Here is a 9,980-nt window from a genome sequence, read left to right as displayed (position 1 = left end):
TTGATATGCTTTATTTGACCAGCAATGGTTAAAAAAAAATAAGATTAGAATGATACAAGAGGTTAAATTTTTGTGGCTAAGTCTGCCTTTAGAGTTCTCTCCATTTATCTAGAGAAATTCACACATTTGTTCATGAGGTTTAGCAAATTTTGTTGCAGGGCAAAGAAGACGCTAACACGCTGGTTTATAAAAGTGTGAAATTTCCTTATAAACAGAAGGGTAAGCGAGTTATTTTGAAGCTAGAAGCACATTCCTAAAATACCGCCAGACTCTTGAAAACAAACTGTCAGTGACACTCCAGGCGTTTTTGTGGCTGCAGTTTATGCTGGTAAGGCAGGTTAACATCTTAAAATTCTGTGCTACCAAGTTGCTGGAATATATAGGTATTTTAATGATGCATATTAATAAAACAAAGTTTGGTGTATTTTTGCTGCAGTACAGTCCTTAGGCTCTGGCACGAGCAGTGTCAGTCTCCCTGCTTTACTCCCACCAGACACAGATTAGCATCTGAGCCACCAGCAGACAGGATCCCTCTCCTCGGGCAGTAAGTGAATGGAGAGGATTACCACAAGTCAATGGGGGGGGGGTATAACAGTGATCAAACTAAAGATAGCAGAAACACAGAGGAAAAAAAAAAAGTGCAAGATAAGAGAGAGACTTTCAAGGGGGAGGGAAAAAGTTTGCTAATCGTTCCTGGAAATTGCATAAGGACAATTCCTCCCAGAGGAGTCTGGAAAAAAGGAGGGGGGAAGGCTAGGTCCTAACCTAGAGGCTAGGCTCTTGTGCGGGCTTCAGCAGTACTAAGATGTTTAGTCCAGTTGCAGGATTTTTTTTTAAATTTAATTTTCCACTCCTCTCATACTAGATGGGTAAGATACGTGATGACACAGTGCAGAGAGGTGAGATACCTAACTGTGAAAAGAGCTGAAGTGATCGATACGTGTTGTCTAGCCACCCTGCCTGAAAGACAGGATAGCATTTTCATTTGTGATGGGCAAAGGAAAAAAAAAGTCTACTCTGGTTAGAATGTCTTAGATTTCCCTGCTGAAATTCATTTAAGCTGAAATTCATCCATGTTATAAGTGATTCAAATCATTAATGATTCAGACTTTTTATGTTTCGTGGAGAGTGGAACAGGGCTGCACAAGCAGAAGTTCTCGAGTTTTGTTGCTTTATTAATAATTTCTGACTAGAACACATAGTCATCCTTCTGTTCCTTTCCATATTTATATAGGTAAGCTATTTACTACTAAGCAGCAGTCTTCTTTTTTCTCTATTTTTTTTTTCAAACTAGCATGGAAATCTGCTTCAGCAGGAAAAGATGGTGTTTAGTTGGGTTTTTGTTTGTTTTTGTATATAGTAGGGAATAAGAATTTTTGCCATTTATTTCACAAGTCACATGTGAAGTTCTGGACTCTATATGCTTTACACAGGACACTGATTCTGAAGTGTCAGAATGGTTTAAATAGTTTAAGTACACATTACGGTTAATATCTGCTGTTTCTGTCCCTCTCCATCAGCATATGCTAAGAAGAGGAGTCTATCTGTGGAGTTTTACCATCCCCAAAAAGCTAAATTTCTTCATATATGACTGTACCAACAGAGGGTGCCTTTAGCGTGGTCTGGAATAATGCTTACCTGCAGTTACATGGGGGGGTTGTTTGCAATTAAGTGTTCTGTTCTGCAGTTTTTCTCTACATTTGTCCACTCCTAGGAACTTTTAACAGCATCTTTTTCTGCAGAAATACAACATTCTGATTAAAACATCAGGATAATAATATAAAGTCACAGTACTTCATAACCTATGGCTGTCACTTGTTTTTGCTGATTCCTCTAGCTTCGACACTCGGTGTTGAATTGAAAGAACACTCTTGCACGTAAACTTGCCTAGAGCAAAGTCCAGGATTGATTGTGCTCTTTGTGACCCAGCACGGTGCTGAATCTGAAATTATTTTTAGCAGCGTTATATTTCTACCTCTCTTCCGCTGGTTGCCGACTCTGCAGGGCAGCACCAGTTCCGTAGCTCTGACCTAACGCAGGCCACGGGAGCCAGTGGGACGTACATAATTGGGGACTTCGATAGAGAGCTCTGAGTTCCAAAAAAATAATTTTATCAGGTAGTGGTTTATATTTTTAGCTCCTATCATTTGTGATTTAAAAGACTTTTTTAAGGACTGCTAAGTGTGCTGTGATCCAGCCAACCTGATCGTGGGTGCTCTGCAGGATATAAAATCATATATCTGCAGGATATAAAAACAAATATATTTTTTTCCTCTCTCCAGAAGGCTTCTTTGATTTCTCTTCTGATAGAAACATTTCCAGGTTTAAAAATTGGCCTTGAGCGCTGTTGTCTGTTAGCAAGTGCTGGGCTCCTTTGTGCTGGGCTCTGTGCAGAAAAAGGGCTCGGGGGCAGGAGGAGAGGAGTGCAGGTGCTGGGTGTGCTGGCAGCACAGGGGGTGGCTTGGTGAAGATCTGCCAAGTGGCCAGCAAGGTGTGGGGTCAGGGCAGGTGGGAAGAAAGCTGAAGACATTAAAGCAGAGATGCCTGTTGCAATTAATTGTTTGCTGCCTGCAGGAAAGGGTCTGCAACGAGTATGTCTGCCGGCCTGGATGCAATCTGCTTGTGCTCCTGTTCCTTTGGCTTCGCTGTAGGGCCAGCAGCCAAAGGCAGAAAACCTCGCTGAACGTGCATGTTTCCCACCGCAATACTTGGTGACATGCTGTAAGGAAACTCGAGCCTCTTCACGCGTGTCTGCTCCCCGTTTGCCACCGTCTGCCTCCCCTGAGCCGTGTTTGTGCACTAAAAGTGGTGGAAGGAGGAACATGGCACTGGTAAAACACCCGTGGCTCCAAAGCAGCCGGCGCAGTTAGCGGGCCTGCAGCGAGAGGGGTGTCCCCCTTCCTGCGTTACGCTCGCACCCCTGCCCCTTCTGTTGGCCCTGGGCAGTGCAGAAGAGGTTCTCTGCTCCTGATTTTTCACCTCGTTTTAATTTTGAGGTTTCTTGTTTGGCTGTTCACAGTATTCCTGTCACTCGCAAGAAGTCTGTGAGCTCTGCTTGTCCAACCCTGGCTTAGCACTGAATTGCAGTTCCTTCGGGAGACTTGAGGAATTACGAGGTGCCTGTGCTCTTGTCCGGGGCATGGGTGTCTGCAGGAAGAGGGTTTCCTAAATCTTACCTGCCGCCTCTGCTGATGTGCTGTATTCCCAAAGGCTTCGTCCTTCCCTTTGGTTTCTCTGCCTGACTCTCACTTTCTTTCCCATCTGTGTCCAATTGAACATTGCCTGTTCTATGTGTTTTTGTCTTACACGTAATACTGGTGCATTCTTTTTTTCCCCTGAAGACATGCTCTATACCCTAGCTTAAATCAGACTTTAAGCCAGTCCTTGAAAGCTAGCAGGTAAGTCAATTATCCTTTTCTGGAGAGGCTCTAAATCAAGTTAGAAAATTGCCCTCTGATGGATGCCAAAGGCACTTGCCTGCCTGCTCCCCCCAGAAGGCATCTCAGCGTTGTAATTGCTTACGTACGGTCCCATAGCATCTAATGATCTCAGCCAGGATTAAATCACGGGAATAATGCCGCATAATGCTGTAAAAAAATAATTAGATAAGGTATGCCTGGGTGACTTTGAAATGTGACTGCAAGGGGAGGTAATGTGGGTATCTTACCTACAAGTGGTTACATTTCTGGGGTGGCACCGAAGGAGTCTCTCAGTGCCACAGGTGGAATATGCTGCCTAGCAGGAACCGCGCCACTTGGTCATGGCCCTGGGGCTGCACAGGGGGCCCTGGGGCTTTCTGGATGTGAGCTGGCCCTGCTCATCCCGGTGCCATTAGGGCATTATATGCCCAACGCATTTTTATTCCTGTAGCAGGTTAGGAGTTCAGTCCTGCAGGTATTCAAGAGTGTTTATTTTAAATGCAAGCGCATGGCTGTCACGTTTTGTTCTGGTAGTGGCGATGGTTTTCTTTGATTTTCTAAAAATGCCCCTAGGTGTTTTGTCAGTGTGTTAGAGAAACTCCTGGCAGCACATACTTGAATAATTTTACAATGGCAAGATATTGCTAGCAGCTTTTTGCTGTGTTCTGAAGGTGCGATGCCAGTTTCTTTGGTGGCAAAACTGGCCTTGGAGGTTGGCCCACATCCCACCCAGAGCCCCTCCCGCCTGCCTGACCTGAAGTACAAGAAAAATCCCCTCTGTAAATCCCCGCTGCAGATTGCTGAGGTTCAGATGCTGTCGCTGTCGCTGCCGAACCGAGAGGAGAGGGAGGCAGGAGGATGCTGCAGAGCTCTGCCTGCAGTTGCCCAGGCAACTCGCTTGAAGCTCGGTAAGCACGTGCTCGTCGCTGCTGCCATCTTACTGCCCCGTGGCGTTTTGAGGGGAAGAAAACAAACACTGCACGGTGACGAGGAGTGAGAGAAAGGTGAAGAGAAGCACAACCCACCCGTGGTACGTGAAAGAAATGGCTGGGCAGGCAGGAGGGCTGCACTCCCAGGGCAATTTCTGCTGCTGCACCCTGGGTGCTGGCAGTGCCGTGCCGCTGGGGTGCCCGATCCAACACTTACGCCAATCCAACAGTTTGTGTCAAAGAAAAGACCTGGAAGAAAGTGAGGGGTGGGATGAGCCTGTGTGAAAGTCAGCCCAGTGTGGTGTGATTCCACTCGAGGTCACTCCACCGACACCATTTCTCTCTTTCCTTCAGGCCGGGGCAGAGCTGAACGCTGCCAGGGGAGGGGGCTGCGTCCACAGCGCTCCCAGCAGCGGCCCGGGTTTTTAGGCGGGGACCCCGCGGAGGGCTGTGGCCAGCAGAGGGCAAAGCTGCCACACGCTGCCCGGCTTCACAGTGCCTTGGGCTGTGCCTCACGCCCTAGTCCATCGCACGGGGGAAGCTACACCGGGGGAAAGAAGCCCCTTGGGGCATCCCCTGTGCGCTTGGGGAGCCCCCAGGCCGTGGGAGTGCAGCCATTCCTCTCCATCCTGCCCACCGTACCTGCGTGAGGGGGACAACTCGGCCCTGGTACGTGAGGCAATGATTTCTTTGGGGTTTTGCAGCGAGAAAGGCTGAGAGTTGTTTTGCCCAGCAGCGAGGACGTCGCTTGTCAGTGGCAGTGCTCTGCTGTGGTCACCTCCGGAGCAGCTTGCAGGCTGAGTGGAAATGTCAAATGTGTCGCTGTGGCCAAAGGCAGGCACGTTTCCACAGTAAGGCAGCTATTAGGTAATTGGAGGTGAGGTAATAGCGAACTAAGAAGCACACGTGACAAAAATCTAGCAAGACTGAATGCTCGTGTCAGTCAAAATTTGAGTGTAGTGATTTTACAAGCAGTGATTAAAAAAACACTCCGAGCAGAGGGTACATCTTTGCTGCTCTGAGCTCATCACAGAAAGCTGAGAGCACAACTGAAATACAGGTGCAGCTTCTTCAGTGTGTCTCCTGCACAGTGTCAAGCTCACGATGAGGAAGGATGCTGACATGGGGATGGGGCAGGACGGCAATCCCTCCCGGTGCCAAATATTTCCTTTAAGCCCTGCCACAAGGCTGGCAAAGATGATGCCAAAGTGGCTCTGGTACTGTGTGCTGGGATAAAACAGGCCCCTTTTTCCATGGGGTGCCTGCCTCTCGCTCCTGGCCTGCTTGCACAGCTCTGGCACCGAAACCCCAAGCCGGGCCAAGAGCAGGAATGTAGGCCGAGCAGCTCCGAATCACCACCTCAGGATCAGTCCTCTTCGTGCGGGGGCTGGGAAATCACGCCCCGAGCATTGTTTCATCAGATGCTGTCACCATGAGAAAGGCAACAGAAGAACTGAGGGAATTGGCTCGTTATTTACATTTATCCATGTCAGGGCCTTGCCGCAGTCACAGGCCGCACAGTGGCCATCTTCTGCCTCCCGTCCATGCTGCCGCAGGGCACAGCCTGGTTTCCAGGGCTCGCTCCCACCTCTGCAGGACACACCGGTGTTTGTCACAGCCATGGAAAACAAATTCAGCCATGGGGCTCTTCTGCACTGTCCCCACACTCAGAGCTGAACCTCTGGTTTAGTGGGGTCGGGAGAGGTGTCCCCACAGCCAGGCAGTGCCCTGGGATGTGGCAGGGAGAGGGGAGCCTCCCGCTGCTGGATTTGTCTCCCAAGGAGTACCTGGGCATGTCGCTGGCTCCTCAGTTGTCCCCGCTGTCCCCATCAAATCCACGGCTGCAACAGGCCGTGCACAGGCCCAGGGGTGAGGTATGCCCCCACCTGGGAAAGGCTGGGAGGAAGGGGAGAGGGGGAGTTATCCTGGAAGTAAATGGTAAAATAGATTTGTGAGAAACCAGGAGGGAAAACCTGAAATCCTCATGCTGCAGATGGAGAGTGGCAGCAGGAAAGATGAAGCTAAGTAGGATGAACACTTGGCACAGGGCTCTGGTAGCGAGCTGAAAGGCGTCTCGTGAGCTGTGCTTCACTGCCACAGGGCTTGGTACTGCGCTCCCACTGCTTTACACTCTGGGCTGACCTCGCTGCTGTCCTTGTGGATTCTTCTGGGCCTGTGAGCTCCAACTGATCCCCGTTTCATCTCTCTCACCTTTCACTTCCCCTGCATCTTGCCTACGCTTACAGCCGATGCCTTGTTTCCTGCTGACTGCCCTAAGCCTGACGAATCTTCCTTAAAACCCCTGCTTTGCTGAAATCTTCAAGCCTTGGTCAGTATGGAGAGCGGCTCCTCTTCCCTGCAGCTATACCCACCTTGAGCTTTAAGCTCCTCTGAGCCTGAACGTGCTTCTGTACAGGTTTGTAAAGATGCAACATGCACCCAGTGTTCTTTAATCAGAAATATAACCTCTCCCTGACTAACAACCCATGACTGAAGTGCCTTTCTCCCAGTGGGGGCATGCTAAAAGACATGCCATGTGTTACAGAAAACCATGGTCCTCCTAAATCCGCATGAACGTTTTCCAGTCAGTGTTCAACGTGCTGCTCCAAAACACTGACATCCTTCCCTGCTGGGCACCAGGTCACGTTTAGGTAAAGGCCACTGCGCAGAGCCTGTACAGTAGGTGAAAACTGAGAATGAAAGCAATAAAAGCAACACGTTAGCTGATAATGGGAGAATTATTTGCAGGCATGGCATAATCCCTGTTCAGTAAGCACCAGCTTTGTTGGGTGCCTGCAAGACACGAACCAATTTATCTGCACTTCTGACATGAGGGGCTTTCTTCTGCTTCACTACGCAGCACCTTGGCACCGAGATAGATGCTGTGCAAGTTTCAGTCTAAAGGGTTTTGTCCAGGGTGGGCAAAACACCATCCTGCAGCTGGATCCAGCTGCCCACGCAGCTGCCACAGGGTCAGCCACGGGGTGCGTGACAGAAATAATGGAGCCCGAGGTGGGGCTAAACCCTGGCACCAGCAAGCCTGAGTGGTTTTCAGATTAATTAGCTGGTGGACGGAAATTTAGCATGTTCTTAATGCAATAGATATTAGAGAATTTCTCAGCTGAATAAGGGGTAACTTTTTAAATGATTATTTTTATTTTTTTCCTACACTGGTGGGCAGACCGCTGTATACTTTGAAAGGTATTTGGGTGAGGATTTGTGGTAGAGCCCCATGCTTAAATACTGGGGCTGAGGTTTCCCCGGCTGTGTGTGCAGACAGAGGTGAAGCAAGCTGCGGTGGCTGAGGGCTGGAGCCTGGAGCTGAGCACAATTTACTGCCGGGCTGTAATGGGCTCATCTGAACGCAACCAATTTAATTCGCTTTTCTGAGGCGCCTCCCGTAGCTCCACCAGCTGTTCGGGGTTTGCTACAGGAGTCACTGGGGGAAAGCACATTCCCAGAAATTCTCGTCGCTATCAGGAGATCAGCCTTTCTGGCTACAGGGCCCCTTGTGGCCCCGAAACGCCTCAGTGCGGGCGGCACGGGCTGAATCTCTCCCCGTTATGTTCCTGCCAGTCCGGGGGGGGGTTGGCAGCTGAAAACAGCACGGAGCGTGCTGACAGCCACACCTGAGAGCACCGGCATTCCCCCGGCACCCCAAAACGCGGCTTTATCGGCGTATTTCCAGGCTGGGGGCTCAGTCGGGGTGCCCTGTGCCACCTCAGGAGCCCTCTGGCAATGAAGCGCTGGTTTGAGGGGGGGGTGCCGGGTGTCCGTGTGCCCGCGGGGCTGCGAGGCGGGTCCTCCCCGCCGTGTGTGTCGGAGCTGTCCATGATCTCATCGGCAGCCCGGCCTCCTCCTCCTCCTCCTCCTCCTCCTCCATCTCCTCCTCCTCCTCCGCCGGCTGCGGGCACCCCGCCGCGCCGGCCCCCCCCACCCCCCGGCGGCACCCACCCGCTCCCTCCCGCATCCCCCGCGGGGCCCGGGCGGGCGGCGAGCCCGGAGCCGCCGGCACCGTCCCCGGCAAGGTCACCCCCGCGGCGGAGGGAGCCCCCCGGGGCATGGTGGCGGCCGCGGGGAGCTGAGGAGAGGCGGGCGCCGGGCGGGAAGGAGCCGCGGGGCGAGAAGATGGCCGCCCCCGCGCCCCCCGCCCCGGGAGGCGGCACCTCGCCCCCCGCCGGCCCGCCGCGCCTTCGCCAGGTGGGTGCGCGGGGCGGGGGGCGAGGGCGGCGGGGAGCGGCCCCCTCCGGCTGCCCCGGGGGCTGGGGGGGAGCTGGGGGCTGAGAGAGGGGGCGGCGGCGAGGGGGGGACCCCGCAAGGTAATGGCCGCCCCCAGGGGGTGCCCTGAGGGGAGAGCCCGGAATGGCCGCCCTGAGGGGGGACCCTGATGGGGGGGGGGGGGGGGGGGGCGCTGAGGGAGGGCCCCGTTTCTTCTCTGCTGGTGTCTCCCATCAATAAAAATAATAAAAAATAATCGCGAAAAAAAAAAAAAAAGCCAAATCGCCCCCCCCCCCCCCCAGACCGCCTCGCACGGGGCTGAGGTGCCCTTCGTGGCGCAGCCAGAGGCACGAGTAACGCCGCAGTCCGTGTCACGCACCACCCCGCCAGCCCCCGCACCCCTGCTCCGACCCGCTGCGGGCAGCTCGCAGCGCTGCTGCATTGATTTACATCTCGGGCGCTGCGTGACACCCGCACCCGGCTCGCTGTCCCTTGGGGGACGGTGGCCGTGCCCCGCCAGCACCCAGCCTTGGCCGTGGGAGCGTGGGGACGGTGCCTTGGCGGTCGGTTTGCTCTCTTGTGCGAAGGTTTTCGTGCTGTCGTGCTAGGATTGATAAATAAAAAGGTGTTGCAAAAGGAGGATTCCCGGTGAGTGATCAGAGTAGCGTGCTACGTATGCATTGAACATAAATCCAAATGTAAATGCCACCCCGTTCTTTTTGTTTCTTCATCGTTCGCTGAGACGCTGGCAGTGCTGCTCCTGAGGAAGTGCAGGGCTTCGGCGTTCGGACGGGCGTCGGGAAGTTTGGGCGACGATCCCAACTTGTTGGCCCCGTAGCACGCTGGAAGCTTGAGCCGGGTACCTTGAGCAAAATGGCTTTGGCATCAGTTTTCAAGACACGGCCGGTCCCGGCTGGAAACACCAGGAGAACAGCCTCTCTCCCTCGCCCCCAAGTATTTTGGCACTTGCTCATCCCTCCCCAGCTGGGAACTGGAGGAAAAAAGTGTCCTGATTTTAGCAGCTTGGCATTAGGAGAGAGATAAATGAATAGGGCTCTCTCCTGTCCGTTGGCAAGCTTTCCTCAGGGCAGCCAGCGGTACCAGCAGGAGAGGTGACAAGCGCTGGGGGGCAAAAAGCAGTTGCAGGTAGCGAGCAGAGAAAGGCCTGGCCATGAAGAAGCCCCAAGCACCGGGCAGCCTCATGAAAGCTGCCTTTTGCCGGCACATAGGTTTATTCGGTGTGTTTGCTGGACGCAGGGCCATGGTATCACGCCACGCAGTGACCGAGACGCTTGGTGACGGCTTGCTTCCTGCCTTGATCCCACCCATCTCAAACCCTCTGCTCTCCAGACAGCTCTGGGTCATTACAGCAGGGGAAACACCGGGCTCCCTGTGACCTATTTTGGCAGCGAGA

This window comes from Netta rufina, assembly GCF_964035555.1.
Source record: "Netta rufina genome assembly, chromosome: 4".
Lineage (NCBI taxonomy): Eukaryota > Metazoa > Chordata > Aves > Anseriformes > Anatidae > Netta > Netta rufina.
This window is presented reverse-complemented; position numbering follows the sequence as displayed.